This window comes from Lactuca saligna, chromosome 5 (assembly GCF_052625555.1).
Source record: "Lactuca saligna cultivar CGN05327 chromosome 5, ASM5262555v1, whole genome shotgun sequence".
Classification (NCBI taxonomy): domain Eukaryota; kingdom Viridiplantae; phylum Streptophyta; class Magnoliopsida; order Asterales; family Asteraceae; genus Lactuca; species Lactuca saligna.
Window position 1 is genome coordinate 42529835 of NC_136421.1, and position 19670 is coordinate 42549504.

Consider the following 19670-nt stretch of genomic DNA (forward strand, 5'->3'; position numbering starts at 1 on the left):
TACAGGAGAATTGTAAATTGTTTAAATAATTCATGTTAAATGATGTGATTTGATTTATTTTGGTTATTATTATCACCTAATATAATTTATAAGGTATGCAGAATTCTTTAGATAATTCATGTTAAGTGAAGTGATTTGATTTATTTTGGTTATGATTATTAAATAATATCATTTATAAGGTACAGTAGATCGTTTAGATAATTCGATTTTAAATGAGATGATTTGATTGTTATTTTATTAAACAAAAATTATTTTTAGAGATAAGCATAGCATTAAAATAAGTGTTTTTTTTTAAATAAGTACCTATTTTTGAATTAGGAAATAGATGACTTCCTCATATAGGACTTATCTTCAATCAAATGGGAGGAAGATTTTTCCTACACATTTTTATACCATTAGGATAATGACGTTTTGATATCTATATAAGTTAGAAAAATATAGTTATCATATCTTTTTGAGTGTTGAAAACTATGTAATATATTGGAGATGAATCATTGTTTATACAAAAAGTTACATTCTTTTGGTGAAAAAATGGTATAATGAATTGGAGATGATCTAAACAATATACAATATAAAAATAAAAATAAAAATAAAAATAAAAAAAAAAAAAAAAAAGTACCCATCCAACCTGAACATGAAAAGACTTTCAAAATTGAAGTGCTTGAAAGGAAATTTGCAGCGGAACATTCGGGCATTTGGATCAAGAATGCTTTTTATAGAGCTCAAGTATAATGTACTTGGAAATCTAAACGGCCCGAAACTAGATGTTATAAGGTTGGATGTATAAAGGAGCGTGAGAAGCAAGAGGCATCATATCTTAATCTAGTGAAATAATTGTGTGCTAATAGTATTCTTTTGAAAACAAATTCTATTGTTGGGTCATTAAGGCTACCCGGTATGGGGGTTGTTTCATGCGTCTTGGGCTGAGGTGATAACCTCTCCCACGCGTGAACACCGCCCCCAAAACCGGTGGGGTGCTGGTGACATGGTGCCAAAGACGCCCAATCATATTTCATCAATTTTGTTAACGGTTGGAAATTAAAAACTAACGGCTATATAGCCGTTTCTAACATAAAAAAAATTACTTTTTACCATTTAAACATAAATATTTACACCTATAAATTATTCACTATTCTACTTACATTTTACACTTCAAAAAACACTTTTTATATTTTATTACCTTCTACAAAAAAACATCATCTCTCATATTTTTTTTTCTCTCAACATGAATTCAAATCCTAACACCCCAACACTCCAAATGCAAATGTTAGTTACATACAATTGTTAACATCTCCAATCCAACAACAAATTTTATTCACCACTTCATACCCACAAACCTTCTACCAACAATAACCACAACAATTCAATCAACCCCAATTCCAAGCTTTTCAAAAACAACATTCTCAACAATTCCAACCATATCAATATCAACCTATAAATCTCAACAATGACGACGACGACGAATGGATCCAAGAAACACAACAACCAACTCGTCGAAGGCAAAAAAAAAAAAAAAAAAAACCAAAGATCCAAGAAAAAAAAGACTACCGCATGGAATGAAGACGAGGATGAAGCTTGGATTTTCATATCCTAAGACGGGGATGTTGCAAACGCACAATCGGGTCAAAGTTTTTGGTGTCGTATTTTAGAGCATTTTCACGCGTTATTAGGAAAGAAAACGGAGCAGGCGTACGACTCGATCAACGCAAAATGGCGTGACTTACGAGCAACTTGCACCAAATTCAATGGCATATTTGACAAGCTTAAAAATATGCATAGAAGTGGTAGCAACGACTTCAACATTTTAGCGACCGCGTCCTACGAATACGAAGTTACCATCAACGGTAAACCGTTTGGCCACCAAAAAGCGTGGGAAGTTTGTTGTAACGGTCCAAAATGGGTTCTATATCCGAAAATGGCGCATTCGGGATCTATACCCGGTTCCAATAAAATGGCAAGAACGTCAGAGTCGGACGTGGTTTTTGGACTCGACCTCAACAATGACTTCGACGCCACCGACAACTAGCGACAGCGAGCTTGCGACATCCATAGATAAAGCTCTAGTTTTTCTATAAAAAAAATACGAATCGTCGGAGGCTACTAACCGCCAAAAAATAGCTCTTACCGATCTTCAAATCATAAACACGAAGCCCCAACCGGATCTCGACCCGGAAAATCTTGCGACATTTCTTAAAATTGAACGACAAATCCGGGAGAAATATGGATTTTAGGTTCTAATCTTAATGGTTTTAAGAAATTTAGGATTTTATTTATGGTTTTAAGTAATTTAGGATTTTAATTTTATTATGTTTTTTTAAGAATTTTAGAATTTTAATTTGTGTTTTTTATATTAATGAAATGTGTTTTTAATTTTAATGCAATGTGTGTTTTTGTTTTTTAATTTGTGTTTTTTTATATTAATTATGGTTTTATTTTAAATTATGATTTGTAATTTGTTTTTTATTTAATATAATGTTAAAAAATAAAAAAATAAAAAAAAAAATAAAAAAAAAAAGAATTTGTGTAGTGGTAACCATTTTTAAGATTTAGTGGGTTGGTGGTGGGTTGAGTGTGAAGCTGACGTAGCGTATAAGTGGCAGTACTTTTCCGATAGAATGGGTGTGACCACTCCCCATAGCCTAACCCATAAGAGTAATTAGGTTCATCTTATTCCTATAATTACTTAAAAGTCCATTTTCTGATTATCCTTTTATCGACAAGTTACTTACGTTCATATGTAGAGTTATGTGAATATATAGAGGTTTAGAGCCATTTTTTTTTCCTTCTTTAAGGCCAACTATGTTATGGATCGGCTTATGGATCGGCTCGTCGTCAAAGAAGAAGGACGATGAGCTGAAGACGGAAGTTGCAAAAATAAAAATGTTATGGTGGATATGTGGAAAAACATTTTTGGGCATATTACCAAACGCAACAATCAAAAATTCGTTGGGAATGATGTTGATCACCAAAAAAAATTAATGGAAGTGGTCCAAACATTACCAACGGAGGCAACTTCAAACATGACCAAAAGAGACTACTTATGGATACTTATAGGATGATGGATACGGTTACTATTGATGGCAAGTAGGAAAAGAAATGAAAAGATAACACACAGAAAGATAGTTCTTTTATATATATATATATATATATATATATATATATATATATATATATATATATATATATATATATATATATATATATATATGAGATTTTCTAACATGTACTCTAAGGGTACATATAAAAAATATTAATTATAACAAATATTATCATAATTAAATATGAAATACATTAATTATAAAGATTATTACCATAATTAAATGTGAGATACATTAATAATTTCCATAATATATGCATTTCATATTTAAATATGTAATCTTTGTTATAATTAATGTTTCTTATATATGTCTTAGGGCATATATATATATATATATATATATATATATATATATATATATATATATATATATATATATATATATATATATATATATATATATATATAGGGTAAAGTGAATATACCTAACAACCTTATATAAGCTTAGGTACCTAACCACATTATACTACATTGTTTTGCATTATATTTCCATTCTAATCGTCTAAGGTTTTTAAACTTCAATCCTTAACTTGATTTACTTCCAAGATTTTCATATATTCATCATTATATTCTTCCTACACCATTTGATTTGTAACAATAGTATATGAAGCCCACTAGGAGGTCTCTGATAGAAAGACGTCATTTGAAGGAAGATAATGGTGAATGTCCAAAGATTTTGGAAGCAAACGAGTTATGAGGTTGAATTTTAAGAATTTTAGGTGATTACAATGCAAATATGATACAAAATTATGTAGTATGATGTGGTTAGGTACCTAAGCTTATATAAGGTTGTTAGGTATATTCACTTTACCCATATATATATATATATATATATATATATATATATATATATATATATATATATATATATATATATATATATAATTGTGTTTTTATACATTTATCATTCTTACTATTGTAGTATTGTCTCCTTTTTACTTTTAGTTTTATTGTTGGTATGTGACCTTCGGTTGTATCCCCCCCCCCCCCTTCTCTCATTTTCACCGTTTTGGGCTCAAGTTTTTACGATGAAGAGTGTCTTTTGTTAATTATAAAGATTATTACCATAATTAAATGTAAGATACATTAATAATTTCCATAATAAATACATTTCATATTTAATTATGGTAATATTTGTTATAATTAATGTTTCTTATATATTGTCTCCTCTTTACTTTTAGTTTTATTGTTGGTATGTGACCTTCGGTTGTATCCCCCCCCCCCCCCCCCTTCTCTCATTTTCACCGTTTTGGGCTCAAGTTTTTACGATGGAGAGTGTCTTTGGTAGTTGTACTGTAAGACTTACAATTGTCTACATCTTACCTCCCCTAACCTCATTCCTATGGGATTTGGTTTTCGTTGTATTTTTTTTCTTTAATCTAAAATTGTAATATGCAATTGTTTAAATTCAATTTAGTCGTACCAAAGAATCTACCAGAAGACTATGTAGGACAATGAAAGGTGTAATAGTATCGACCAAGTGAGCGTAAAGCTCTATAAATCCCTCAATTAATCACATGGTTGAGCCTGCTACCTATAGCTGCTTTCACTCCTTTAGAGTATCTAATTGGGCATTGCCATTGGTTTCTCTTTTTGAGTGGTTCTCATTCCCACAATCAACCATATCCAAACAAGGAATAATAGACAAAATTTACCCACTAAAAACCTTGAAAGATATTCTATGATGTGGATGTCAATTGGCAAAGTGTTTCTTAGATTCTCCTTAAGTTTCGAATGTCCAAGTGCAAGTGTGCAACTAGTGAAATCTTAACGATATAATTGGTGCCTAAAAAAATATTTAGCATGTCACCCCTCCAGAATTATTGATAAGCAATTAAGAAACTAGAGCTGGAATAATTAAAAAATAAAATTAAAGAGTGTATAAAGTACAGACCCCAAATGCACCTTTAAGAGCACTAGATAGAATAAAAGATAAAAAGAACACTAGAGTGAATCGTCCGTGAAAATATGATTTCTAATATTCTCTATGGGTCATGAAATTGAAAACGATTGTAAGAGCCACAACTTCTGTTTCTTTTGATTCGATCGATCATGGGCTGACCTTTGGAGTAGCTGGCACTTTTTATGCTAAAGTCACTTGATTCACCATCATTGCAACTATACCCACCGGCCACCGTCACTTCGTTCTTCTCATTTATTTTCAATATTCTTCATAAATCTAAACCGATATATATATATATATATATATATATATATATATATATATATATATATATATATATATATATATATATATACTAGTTAATAACCCGTGGAAACCACGGTTATAAAGTTCATCAAATTTTTATAGTAAAAACTTAAAATTATTAATAAGTTATTATAAATAAATTATTAATTTAAAACATATTTTTATTAGTTATGTGAAATTATAATCATTGATTCAAATAAATATATAAAATTAATTTTTAATATATATTAGATATTTTTATTTGTGAATTAATAAAAACAATAATTTAAAATTTAAAATTTAAAATAGAATCACATTAATGAGGAGGTCTAATAAATTTAAAATGGAAACGTAATAAATTGACAAGTGGCAACACATTAATTAAAATGTCTAATATAATGATACATAGCAAAAAAACTATTCTTTTATTAGTATATATATATATATATATATATATATATATATATATATATATATATATATATATATATATATATATATATATATATATATATATATAACTTTTACAATTTTTATTACATAAACTATAGCTCTTGATTTTATTTTTTTCAATATTTTTAAAACATCCTCACCAAAAAAAAAGTCTTCACCCTCTCTTTATATATATATATATATATACACTTTACCATGTTTTCTTAAGCTTGAGAAAATAAATATCTTTGCTCCCTCAATTATAGCCTTACTAAGCAAATATCCGTATGTTGTACATGTTAGAAAATGTTGTTAAAACATTAAAAAAAATATATGTTATTTAAAATGGTTATATTATTGATATTAATATTAACATTATAATTTATATATATATATATATATATATATATATATATATATATATATATATATATATATATATATATATATATATATCATTTTAAATATTTTGAACAATATTATCCAATAATTTTAGATGTTGGTTACATATAAATAAAACTAAATATCATTTTCAATTTAATGTTATTTTTTTAATAATTGTCATGATCGATTAATTTAAAATTTTATTTATGTTATCATATTTTAATTTCGATGATAGATATAAATATAAATAATTTTATGTTAATTTTTAATTATTATGTTAATTGATTTACAAAATCATTTGAAAAGATATTCTATTTCTATAAAAAAAAAAATAGTTAAGCGTATTATTTTAGTTAATTTTACAATTCAAATGAGATTTGTATTTAATATGTTTATTTTATTATTTAAAAAAATATTTGCTCGTTTTTTAAATTTATTTAAGATTTTGGTTTAGGTTTTAAATCTAATATAATATTTAAAGTAACAAATAATTATATTATATAGATAATTTATAATTTTAATATAGATATTGTATTTAACAATATATATATATATCATGGCCGGCTCTATTTGTATCTGAACAAAGATAGGGCTTAGGGCCCCCACTTGAATGGAGCCCCAATTAATCAAATACCCAATACCTATTACCTTTAATGTCCATATTTAATTAGTGAATCGGGATCGCTAGCCTTCACGCACGCCTCAAAAATTATGTTTATTTTCTTCTACAATCGACCATTCTTCTTCTTCTCCATTCTCAGACTTTGAATCTCTGATTAGCGATTACGATTCTAGGCTCCTTCTCCATTCTCAGCTAGTCGGCTTCTCCATAACAACATAACTGATATTCTGATAACTCCTTCTCACAATTTGTACTTTTGTAGGTAAACTTCATTGCTCAAAAATCAAAACAATCACAATCTGATCATCTGAACTCTGAAGGAAAGATTCAAAGATCGATTATCTGTCATCTACTCATCTGATTATCTATCACTGAAGGTAAACCGCATTAACCCATTGTTTAAAATTTTATGATATTTCTCAAACTAAAGTTCACTGTTACACTTCAATGGTATTTTATAATTTCAGTTATACTTTATTACTTTGTGAATTGTGAATTGTGAATTGTAACATTAAGAGCCCCAAATTTTTAGTTCACTTAGAGCTCCCAAACTTGTTGAGCCGCCCCTGATATATATATATATATATATATATATATATATATATATATATATATATATATATATATATATATATATATATATATATATATATATATATATATATATATATATATATATAGATAGATAGATAGATAGATAGATAGATCAGTAGACTAACTTTTAAATTAACATTTATATCTCCAAGGAAACTTGAATTATGTTTATTTTGATGACTTCTTTTATAATATTTATAAATATTAGGGCTTACACCAAACATGTCTTCTACTATATGCTATGAAACATAGACTCCCAAGAAATTAAAGTTCAATGACCATTTAATCTTTAACATAATGTGTCGTAAATCAAACTTAATAGACAAACATAAAATTGACAATAATATTGAAAATTATGTCATTAGTTGTGAATAATAATTTTAAGTATTATTATTAATTACCGAGTTTTATCAAGAAAAATAGATTACGTGATTAGATTTGATTAAAAGAAAGGTAGAAGGAGATTGTCATGTTGTCAGACAAATCAAAATACCGAACAGAAAATTAAAACCAACCTAATGTTCATTGATCATGACTGCTAAAATACTACACTGAAGAAGCGTGTATCGTAAATGGTTTTTTCATCGCTCTAAGATTGTGTTTTCCAAGGTGTATAATACATGGGACCTGAGGGTTCCTATTTATACTAACACGGAAAAAATCGAATCCTTAAAAATTAGACCCAATGATGACATCTAGTATCTCAGAGGTAACCACGTAACAATTTGAATTCATATCCGATGACGTCGTCATCCAGTATCTCATCCGATTCAAACCTAGCGTTTATCCTGCCTTTATAGAGGCTTCTAGAATATTTCTTCTACTTATCCAGGATGTCAATGCCACTTAATACATTGACTGATTCGGTCCAACCGATTCGACCCAAATTTGCGAAAATAAAAAGTTCATCAGCTCCTAGTAACTAATGCAACGTGTGAAGTGAAAAGTGCATCTAAATTGTGTCATTTTGTAATCTCGCATCCACAATGCACATGTGAGCTTGGCATATCCCTTCATGTCCACTTAAGCCTTTGAAGACTAAAGGGAAAAGAAGCCTTATAAACTCACTTATTGTTATTTCCCCTACAAATATGAGATCAATGAAAATAACCAACTTGTTATTCCTTATTTATTACCAACAATCCCTCACCAAGTTGAAAAGTTTTCTTTTACTCACGCAGATGTTGTCATTTGGGTGTGACGAAGACTAAACCCTTGTTTTATGTGAAAAAAAGACCAATTCAATGGTATTTTTAAGGATTTAAACCAACTGTCATCTTTACATTCTCACTAAGAGCTTATATGGTCTTGCGTTAAAAACTATTTTCATGACCATTTAGCTGACAAACCAATAATTTTCATTTGAGACGACACCACCCCTAGATCATATAGGTAAAGTTTTACAACATATTTGTTGCTCATATGTCTCCAAAAATTTGTTAAGAACCTTAACTCAACCTCGTTCTCAGAAATAATGTATTATCATACCTCACATGGATCTAACATTATTGCTAGTACCTTCTATAATCAGTTTCTTACCCAATCTCAAGTTACGTTTCCATCACTAAACAATTCTATTGTGGGTTTAGAAGCATAAATATCCTGGTAGTTGAAACCAAATCTCTTGGGAAACGCTTGGTAAGTGGATCTACTAAGATCCTACTTGTCTTGACATAGAGAACTTTGATGATACTACTTTCAATAACTTGTCTCATAAAATTATGTAGCAGATCAATGTATCTTAACTTCATGTTTATACACCATATTGCATACTTTAGACAATATGGCATCATTGTCATAATACATAGGAATATATGTCATTGAAACATTTCACATATGAATATCCAAGAGTAGATTTTTTTTGAAATGGAAAACTAATCTACTCCTAACTATCACCACTTATATCTCAAGCGAGACTTGAACCCATGCACTCTTAAATGAGAGAGTTGCTCCATACTGCTAGATCAAACACCCTTTGGTTCTAAGAGTAAATTTCTAATCCACTATGTGTCACACCTTTTCCAGGTATTAATTGATTTAGATAATTCCCAAGGGGGGGGGGGGGGGGGGGGAGGTGCATGGACTTGACGAGTTGGGAGTCCAGCTCGTCGAGTATGGGCATTTAATCTTGGACACAGATCGGGACCAACTCGGCGAGTCGGAAGGCCCGACTCGGTGAGTTGGAGCTGTAAAGAGAAACCCTAATTTCGGGGATTGCAACATATATATAAGGGTCATAATCTATCCTTGTGGCCTCCCTCAGCACCTTATCATCCCATAGAGAATATTGCATACTTTAGACAATATGGCATCATTGTCATAATACATAGGAATATATGTCATTGAAACATTTCACATATGAATATCCAAGAGTAGATTTTTTTTGAAATGGAAAACTAATCTACTCCTAACTATCACCACTTATATCTCAAGCGAGACTTGAACCCATGCACTCTTAAATGAGAGAGTTGCTCCATACTGCTAGATCAAACACCCTTTGGTTCTAAGAGTAGATTTCTAATCCACTATGTGTCACACCTTTTCCAGGTATTAATTGATTTACATAATTCCCAGGGGGGGGGGGGAGGTGCATGGACTTGACGAGTTGGGAGTCCAGCTCGTCGAGTATGGGCATTTAATCTTGGACACAGATCGGGACCAACTCGGCGAGTCGGAAGGCCCGACCCGGTGAGTTGGAGCTGTAAAGAGAAACCCTAATTTTGGGGATTGCAACATATATATAAGGGTCATAATCTATCCTTGTGGCCTCCCTCAGCACCTTATCATCCCATAGAGAATATTGCATACTTTAGACAATATGGCATCATTGTCATAATACATAGGAATATATGTCATTGAAACATTTCACATATGAATATCCAAGAGTAGATTTTTTTTGAAATGGAAAACTAATCTACTCCTAACTATCACCACTTATATCTCAAGCGAGACTTGAACCCATGCACTCTTAAATGAGAGAGTTGCTCCATACTGCTAGATCAAACACCCTTTGGTTCTAAGAGTAGATTTCTAATCCACTATGTGTCACACCTTTTCCAGGTATTAATTGATTTACATAATTCCCAGGGGGGGGGGGGGGGGAGGTGCATGGACTTGACGAGTTGGGAGTCCAGCTCGTCGAGTATGGGAATTTAATCTTGGACACAGATTGGGACCAACTCGGCGAGTCGGAAGGCCCGACCCGGTGAGTTGGAGCTGTAAAGAGAAACCCTAATTTTGGGGATTGCAACATATATATAAGGGTCATAATCTATCCTTGTGGCCTCCCTCAGCACCTTATCATCCCATAGAGAACTGTTTTCGGCTGTAAACCCCCTTGAGTGAGAGGGAGAGCTTGGTTTAGCAAACTTGGAGTGTTGAAGAAGGGATTTAGAAGAAAGAACAAGAACAGAAGTAGTGGATCCGGCATCTACACTGTATTGGTCTCCATTTTAAGGTAAAAAAGTCGTTACCTTGAGCTATAGATTCTTAGATCTCTCCTATTTCAAGTACCTGACCATTTTGGGGCAAATGGAGTTCAAATTGAGATTTGGATGTATCACTAGGATATGGTTCCAGATCCGGACCTCCTTAGGTCCCAAATGCCATAAAGTTGCTTCCTTTATGTAGCTTAACCGCTTTCCATGCATTAAAACCTTGTATAAAGACTAGTTTTGGTGTTATGACCATGTGAGGCCTTGCATGCACATAAAGTTTGCAACTTTACGTGATATCTACACTAGGGAAGGTTAGATCTGAAGTTTGGAACTCTAGATTTCACTGGAAAAGGCCGAAAACGAGAAAGACTGAAGGAACTCGCCGAGTCCTTTAATCAACTCAACTAGTCAGCCAAGGAGTTCGCGACCAAGGAGTTTACGCCCAAAGAATTTATGGCCAGGGGTTTGTGGTTGAGAGTTTGAAGCCGCAGACATTAAGGAACTCGATGAGTCACTCATGTGACTTGGCGAGTTGACGAGTTAAGAAAGGAACTCGACGAGTGGCTGGTTATACTCGACGAGTCGAAGTCAACATGGAGTGTTGACCTTGACTTTGACCAGGGTTGACCTAAGAGTATTTATGGGATGGTGTTAAGTTAATCACTTGATGTTTATATGCAGTTAAGAAGGAGTAGCAAGTGGCATATATTTGACTTCAGCTTACCAGTTCAGTATTCGAGAGGTGAGTCTTTTCACAATACCCACGAGTCTAAGGCACCAAGGATGGCCCTTTATGTGATTATGGTATATGTATTAGTCATTTTTGTGATTTGATATGCTATGTGATTGTGTATTATTGCATGGAAGACCCCAGGGGGAGCCCATGGCATTGGATACAAGACCATGTGGGGTAGCCCATGGCATTCCTAGGTAAAGACCATGTGGGGTAGCCCGTGGCATTAGATGTAAGACCATGTCGGGTAGCCCATGAAATTCCTAGGTAAAGACCATGTAGGGTAGCCCATGGCACGAATGTGTAAGACGTTGGGGGAGCCCAGGGCATCCTTACAAGTTTATGTATGCATGGCTTATGTGTTATATGTAGCTTTTATAGCTAACAAGATATGTGATATGTGTATTGTGTATGGTATGCTCTGGGAAACTCACTAAGCATTTAGCTTACATGTTGTGGATTCGTTTAAGGTACCTTAGATCCTAAGGGAAAAGGCAAGGCGTTATGCCGTAGTGTGCACTCTCTCTTAGGTGTATTTTTATTGACACTCTAGTATTTGGAATGAAAATTGTATTTGATATATGTTTTGGAAACAATTATGATTGGATTTCTTAAATCATGGAAATGTGTTTGCTTATTCAAAAATGAAAATTTTCTTTGAAAATTTGGGTCGTTACAAGTTGGTATCAGAGCCTTGGTTTGAGGGATTTGGTCACACTTTCGAGTATGTCAGGGCTCAAACTAAGGAAATGGTAACATTGTTCTCAAAAATAAAATGAAAAAGAGTTTAAAGAAAGGAAAAGATGAGAGTGCAACGCGCGTGATCAGCCGAGCCAAGTAAGTGGTTTCCCCCATTGTGTTAGCCATGTTATACTAAAACTTGAGCATTGTTGATCATATGGAATTGCTATGTGTATGCTTTTAAATTTATATACGGCTAGGAGCTTATAGCCTCTGAATGATTGACTTGGCCTTATTTCCTGTTCCTTGTTTGGTTGTGGTCCTAGGGTAGAATATTTTATTCAAAAGTCTATTTGATTCTATTCTATGTACAAGTTGGATGCCTAAAGGCACCCTGTTATGATTGGTTTGATCGATATGAGTACGAGAAATCTTTGGACAGCCTGAGATTAATGTATGCGATAGTTTGTGGATATGGTTTAGTGTTGGGATGAATTGGAATTATCAGGTAGAGCACTGGGGAAAGGTACAGGTAGGTGTGGAAGGTAGTATTAGGCCCATACTACTGAAAGCACAAGACTTGTACCTAAACCAATGTTAGATATGACGACTTCGAGGAGGATCGGTGTGGGGAGATCCCTTATATGGAAATCCTGATCATCATGATTTATGACATTGTAGCTCAGCATTGTGGTGACACGATTTGGAGCAGGGTGATCAGGATCAGGATCTGGATCTAGGGCAGGATCAGGCGACACTACCAATGTCATTGATGAGAGGATACGCGAGCTTATAGCAGCCGAGGTTACCAGGGGCATCCTTGACGCTACCCCAGTCATTTTTGGGACGGTCAAGGAGGGAATGATGGAGATCATGGAGGAAAGACTCAGGTTATTCAGGGCCGAGATTAATGCAAGTCAGGTTCGGGCCCGGACTCCCTCTTTCCAGGAGTTCAAGGCATGTGGGGCGCCAGAGTTTTTTAGGGTCGGGCACCCCATTGTTAGCCGACGTTGGGTGGCGCGAGAATGCCCAACGTACGAGTTCTTGCCTGGACACGGAAAAGGTGGGATTCTCTTCTTGTATGTTGAGAGACAGGGCCCGAGATTAGTGGGGTGAGGTTACGAGTCAGGTAGGAGCAACCGGTGTGGCTGAGATACCACCGAGACTATGGCAGAGATCACTATCAATCGGGAGCGAGCGTTGTTGATCCTACAGTATGCCATTGACAAGGAGATGTGCAAGACGAGATATCATTCCATGATGCGGGATGATATCTGAGAGTTCGTGAGCTTCACAGGGTTCAAGACCTTGAATGAGATGGTGGAGAAGGCCCGGGAACGGGAGATGGAGTTAGACTTCCACACCAAGTGGAAGCCAGAGGAGGCACATGCAACAGTGGGTCAGGCTAAAATGCCTAAGACTTCAGACACTTCCAGCAGGGGCCATCAGGGCCGGGGCCGGTGTGCCAAGTGCGGGAGATTTCACAATGGGGCTTGTCGGACGGCTGAGATATCGGGATGTTACTCTTTTGGTTAGTAGGGCCATATGAGCAGGGATTTCCCCAGGAAGGACTTGTTATGTTTCCACTACCACCAGATTGGTCATAAAATGGTCGAATGTCCAAAGTTGCAGGTAGGGGGAGGAGTCGTGACAGCGCCTGCACCCGCCGCATTGTGGATCACCGATAGCCGCCCTGCTAAGGCGGATTCTCTAGCATTGAAGAGCCGCACATTTCAGCTGACTACCGAGGAGGCTCGGGTAGCGCCATATGTTATGGCTGGTACGTGTGTATTATTCTCTGTTCTTATTATTTGTATGCCTTATGAGTACTTTATTCTTGTTTAGGGACCTTTTTCGTCAATGATATGTCTGCTCATGTCTTGTTCGATTCAGGTGCTACCCGATCGTTCGTGTCACTTGCGCTTAGCAAGAAGTTCCAAGAAACGGCAGGAACTTTGGATTCCCCGCTCGAGGTAGATATTGCAGATCACTGTACTATGAGTGCTTGTAGGGTATATCAGGACTGCATCCTAAATGTGTTGGGCGAGAGGTTTTGGGTTAACCTAGTCTCGATTCCCCTGCGAGGACTGAAGGTGATTGTTGGGATGGACTGGTTGGGGGACAATGGGGCCATGATTGATTGTAAACACCAGTTAATGAAGCTTCGGACTCCAAGTGGGGGAGAATTAGTTACATGGTGAGAGGGCCTCACAGGGGCCAATTCTTTGTTTGGCTGCAAGGGCTACAAGATTTATGCAGCAGGGATGTACAAGATTTTTGGCTTATATCTCGGATACGATGGTAGAGACTACGACGAAGGTGGGTAGTGTGCTGGTTGTACATGACTTTCGGGATGTTTTCCCCGAAGAGTTACCAGGAGTTCCTCCGGAGAGGCAGGTGGAGTTTTGCATCGACTTGGTGCCTGGTGCCGCTCCGATAGCGAAGGCACCATATAGGTTGGAACCACCAGAGATGCATGAGTTATCTACACAGCTTCAGTAGCTGCTAGACAGAGGGTTCATACGTCCGAGCAGTTCCCCGTGGGGAGCACCAATCCTTTTTGTGAAAAAGAAGGATGGCTCGCACAGGATGTGCATCGATTATATGGAGCTGAATAAGCTAACGGTGAAGAACTGTTATCCGTTGCCAAGGATCGATGATTTGTTTGATCAGCTGCAGGGTGCGTCTTGGTTTTCCAAGATTGATATTCGGTCAAGATACCACCAGATGAGAATTCAGGATGAGGATATACCAAAGACGGCTTTCAGGACTTGGCATGGGCATTATAAGTTTGTGGTGATGCTGTTTGGGCTCACCAATGCCCCAAAAATGTTCATGGATCTCATGAACAAGGTGTGTAGGCCGATGTTGGATCCGTCATTGATCGTTTTTATTGATGATATCCTGGTCTATTCTAAGACCCGAGAACATCATGAGCAGCATTTGAGGGAGCTACTGGTGACCCCGAGGTCAGAGAAGCTTTATGCAAAGTTCTCCAAGTGTGATTTCTAGTTGCGATAAGTATATTTTTTGGGGCATATCATCAATCAGGATGGCATTTCAGTTGATCCTGCCAAGGTTAAGGCTGTAATGCGGTGGAAAGTACCGAAGAATGCATCAGAGATTTGTGGCTTCTTGGGTTTAGAGGGATATTATCGGAGATTTATTTATGATTTCTCCAATATTTTTGTGCCATTAACCCGCCTGACCAAGAAGAATATGACCTTTTAGTGGGGCACGGATCAGCAGATGGCTTTTGAGACCCTGAGACGGAGGTTATGCGAGGATCCAACCCTAGTACTACCCGAGGGGTTAGACGATTTGGTGGTGTACTATAACACATCGATTTCTAGGTTATGTGTTGTACTAATGCAGAGAGGGCACGTGATAGCTTACGCCTCAAGGTAGTTGTAGCCTCATAAGGCGAATTACCTCACTTATGATCAGGAATTGGGGGGAGTGGTGTTTGCCCTCAATATTTGGAGGCACTATTTGTAGGGAGTGTGGTGCACCCTTTATACTAATCACAAGAGTTTTAGGTATTTGATGGACCAAAAGAACCTCAACATGTGATAGAGGAGATAGCTGGATGTGCTAAAGATTATGATCGTGAGATCCTATACCATCCAAGGAAGGACAATGTAGTGGCCGATGCATTGAGCCTCAAGGCGGAAGGGTCGACGATTAAGAACATTTGTATAAGGATGAAGGTGATTTCTACTCTGTTGGATATGATCAAGGAGGCCTAGGTCGAGGGATCAAAGAAAGAGAATTGGAAGATAGAGAAAATACGGGGACAATATCCTTTGTTTTTCAAGGATTGTCGTGGCCTCTTGATGCAGTGTGGCCGGGTATGGGTACCCGTGACAGGGGGAGTGAGGCAGAGGCTATTAGAGGAAGCGCACAAGTCCAAGTTCTCTATACACCCAGGGGCTACGAAAATGTATAGGTACTTGAGACTGAGTTTTTAGTGGCCCTACATGAAGCATAAGATCAACTGGTTCGTAGAGCGGTGCTTAACATGCAGGAAGGTCAAGGCCGAGCATCAGCGGCCTCATGGCAAGGTTCAGCAACTACCTATTTCCATGTGGAAGTGGGAACATATCACTATGGACTTCATCACGAAATTACCCAGGATGGGTAGGGGTGTGAACGCCATATGGGTGATCGTAGACAAACTAACGAAGAGTGCCCATTTCATTCCTATTATCGAGAGTATACCCGCAGAGAAACTAGCATATATTTATGTACGAGAGGTGGTGGCTAGGCATGGGGTGCCAATGTCGGTAGTCTTTGACAGGGATGTCCAGTTTACATCCAGGTTCTGGAAGAAGTTCCATGAGGAACTAGGTACTCAGCTGCATTTTAGTATGACATACCACCCCCAGACCGACGGCCAAAACGAGAGGACGATCCATACACTGGAGGACATGCTTAGAGCATGTGTTGTAACATCCCAAATTTCGAGGCCAAAAAATTCATTTTTAATTAAGATATCCATAATATAGTTTACCAAATATTGCCAATGTCTTAACCATTTATAAATAAAACATAACAACGTATCTTAAAACCATGTCATCAAAGTAATGAAAATCAAAGTACAATCCCAAAAAACTCCATGCGGAAACCATATGCATGTGTGTGATGCGTTGCTACACCGCCGGCTCTTTCCCCTTAGACGAGGAGGTACCTGAAACCAAAACTGAAATAGTAAGCAAAAAGCTTAATGAGTTCCCCCATCATACCACATACCATACAATCACATAGCATGCATACTGCCAGACAATTCTTAGGTGCCCGACCTACCCATGTCAATCCATTCTAGGGTGCTGACCTACCCATGTCAAGCCATTCTAGGGTGATGACCTACCCATGTCGGGCCATTCTGGGGTGCCGAATACCCTCCGGTCTATCTCAACTGGCAATGGGGGCTATTTCACCCCTACCTCTATCATACAAAAACAAATATAATCATACGGTCAGGCATATTTTGGGTACTGACCTACCCTTCGGTCCTAACGACCGAGTCAGGGAAAAACGACTCCCTGCTACTACCACTAACTCATATAGCACATCACATAAGAATGTATCATAAGCATATCACATTAGGATGTCTCATAAGCATATCAAATAAGCATGTTTCATAAGCATATCACATAAGCCTACCAAGATAATTATCACAAAGACAATTATCTATCAATTACTCTTGTTGGTGGGCCGACATTTTTGCCTTAGACCCACCCCTACTGGAAGGTAACTCACCTCGATGTCATTTAGTGTCTGTACTATCCGCAGTGTAAAATTCGACTCTCCTCGACTCCTAAATCCCTACACGACAACCCTGCTAAGTTATCAATTTGTACTCACAGCCCCTACACGGGTCAACTTGAATCCAAGTCAAAGTCAAATTCAAACCCTGGTCAAGTCAACTCTTTGGTTGACCAGACCCGCCGAGTTGGTCCGCCAACTCGCCGAGTCCCTTCGTCTACATAATACTACAAACCTGTCCCCACTCATCGAGTCTAGCAAGATCTCGATGACTTCACCTTCAACAACACTTCATCAATCTTCAACCGACTCAGTGAGTTCTTCCTTGAACTCCCCGAGTTCATCTTCAGCAATGAATGTGTCCAGTCTACGACTCGCCGAGTTGTATGAACAACTCGTCGAGTTCATCTTCAAATATTGGGAGATTTCCTTGAAATCGCCGAGTTTTCTCGAACATTCATCGAGTCCCATGATTCCCAAGTCCCTTATGAGCCTAAACAACCGAGGAACCTTCCACACTATCATCTGGTCCATCGACAGAAAGGATTTAGTGGTCATTAAACGCCGACTCGCTGAGTCCCAAGAACAACACTCCGCGTTCATCCTTGATCATTACTATATATTTGATTTAAATGGGTCTTAACACATCAAAACCATAGATCTGGCATCTTAATGTCCATTTTACACGTAAAGTTCCAAGCTTGGTGCACATGCAAGGGGTCTTTGGCTCAAAACGCCATAAAAGATGTTCTACAGAGTGCATGGGGCTCTCAGGGCCATAAAGTTGGCACCTTTATGCCATGAGACCCCTCCAATGATCCAGATCTGAAGTCAAGACTCCATATAACCCTTTAGAAATCCAAAATGGCTTAGAAAGCCCTAAAGATACTCAAAATCCAAGCCTTAAGGATGAATAAACATATGGAAAACCAATAGAAGGGAATTTTACCTTGAATGAGCTGGAAATGTAACGAAATCTTTGGATCTCCAAGCCCCAACTCGAACTCTCAAGCTTCCTTCCTGATTTCAAGCGTCACAATCCACCAAAATGCACCAAAATGGCCTTAGGACACTCACACAAGGATAGGGTTTCGAGATAATGCTTTCTAGGAGTAATAGGGATTGTGGAGGCTGAGATAAGTTGTTTAAATAGGGCACAAACCCTCAAAATTAGGGTTTCACCCAAACAACGCCTACTCGCCGAGTCAGTTTCCTAACTCATCGAGTAGGTCATTTAAACTACCCACGGATCACGACTCTACTCGACGAGTTGGGCCACCAACTCATCGAGTCCCAGAGAAAAACATAAGAAATACTTGAAAGGAAGCATACATGGGATCATGTGTTACATGCATGCTGGATTTTGGAGGGAGGTGGGACACGTACCTCCTACCAGTAGAGTTTTCATACAATAACAACTCTCATGTCAGTATCAACCGAGCCCCATTTGAGATGTTATATGGTAGGATGTGAAGGACCCTTGTGTGTTGGGAAGAGGTTGGGAACCAAGTCATAGGGAGCACTGAGGTAGCGCTCAAGACAACCGGACTGATTCAGCAGGTACGAGACCGGCTGCGAGTCGTGTAGAGTCGTTAGAAAATTTATGCTGACCGACAGCGATCAGATCTTGAGTTCTAGGTAGGGGATTTTGTGTTGCTGAAGGTGTCGCCCTGAAAAGGAATAATCAGGTGTCGGAAGAGGGGAAATCTGGGGACTCAGTTCATAGGCTCATTCAGGCTCACGACCCGGGTGGGCAAAGTGGCGTATCCCTTGGATCTGCCGGAGGATCTTAGCCAGATCCACAACACGTTGCACATGTCACAGCTTCAAAAATGTGTCACTGACGAGTCCGCAGTCATTTCATTGGGTGATATTGAAGTAGATGAGAGCCTAAACTATATCAAGGATCCCATTGTGATCCTCGATAGGAAGACCAACGCTCTTCAGAATAAGGAAGTAAGACTGGTAAAGGTGCAATGGCAGTACCAAAGGGGCTCCGAATGGACTTAGGAGCTGGAAGAGGAGATGCGAGAACACTACCCGGAATTGTTTGGGTCAGCATACTTCGAGGACAAACTCTATTTCAAGTGGAGGAGACTTGTAACACATGTTCTAGGTATTAATTGATTTAGTTAATTTCGGGGGGGGGGGGGGGGAGGGGGTGCATGGACTCGACGCGTTGGGATTCCAACTCGATGAGTAGGGGAATTTAATCTTGGACATAGATCGGGACC